Below are 1,026 nucleotides of genomic sequence, written 5' to 3'. Positions count from 1 at the left end.
GGCTGCTCACTCAGAATGATACAGGGTTTTTATAGATATGTGTACAGTGATATTTAATTCACAAATTACCATTACCTTTACTATTGTCTGGATGAAGACACCATCACAGACCATTCTAATCCTGGTCACTGTTTCATAAGGTTTTTGAGTATTTGCTATTTATTGTAATTCATTTATAGCCATTCTTTTTCTTTAAAAGTCATCACTTGGGGCTGGAAAGAAGGCTCATCAGTTAAGAGCACTGGTTGCCCTTGCAGAGGACCCCAGTTCGATTCCCAGCACCCACATGGTGGCTAACAACTGTCTGTAAGTCCAGTTCTAGATGGTCCAATGCCTTCTTCTGACCTCCATGTGCATTGCATAACACGGGTGCACTTACACATCTGCAGGTAGTACACTCATACACATAAAATAAAAACACATAAAATATTTTTTAAAAGTCATCACTTAATGTTTAATTAAATGCTGGCACATATATAGATATATAATTCTGTGTTAAATAATTGTGGCAATCTCAGCCAACAGATTCATGAATTAGCAAATGTACTTTGCATATCTTTAGCAAATGTATGTGGAAGAGATTGTATCAATGGTATCTTCCCTGTAATACGGAATTTCTTTTAGCTATGCCAGACAAAAAGGGCAGAAGGATAAATCTGGTATAGACAGAAGGATTGTAGCAGTCAGAGGGGGCAGGGGTAAGGGTTGATAACATTCACTGAAGCAGAGGAAATTGGAGAGAGTAGAAAGGCCCCAAAATGAAACCAGCAGAAGGCACTGAGAGGAAATTGATTAGAGGCATCCATAGGAGCCCAAGAACTTCTGTTTTCATACTGGATGTAGAGGACTCGAGTACGTGGCAGTCCCAATGTCATGGGTGGCCACATCGAGTAAGAGATAATAAACATAAACGGGATAGAAAAGAAGACATCCAGGCTATTTAGAGGAAGAATCACTGTTTAGAGTGGAATGTCTGGGATCTTACATGGATCTTCTCTTTCAATATTAAGTCTGCAGGAGCACAGA

The sequence above is a fragment of the Nannospalax galili genome, unplaced genomic scaffold (genome assembly GCF_000622305.1).
Source record: "Nannospalax galili isolate Female #2095 unplaced genomic scaffold, S.galili_v1.0 scaffold4405, whole genome shotgun sequence".
Lineage (NCBI taxonomy): Eukaryota > Metazoa > Chordata > Mammalia > Rodentia > Spalacidae > Nannospalax > Nannospalax galili.
Note: the sequence above shows the minus strand (reverse complement) of the source record.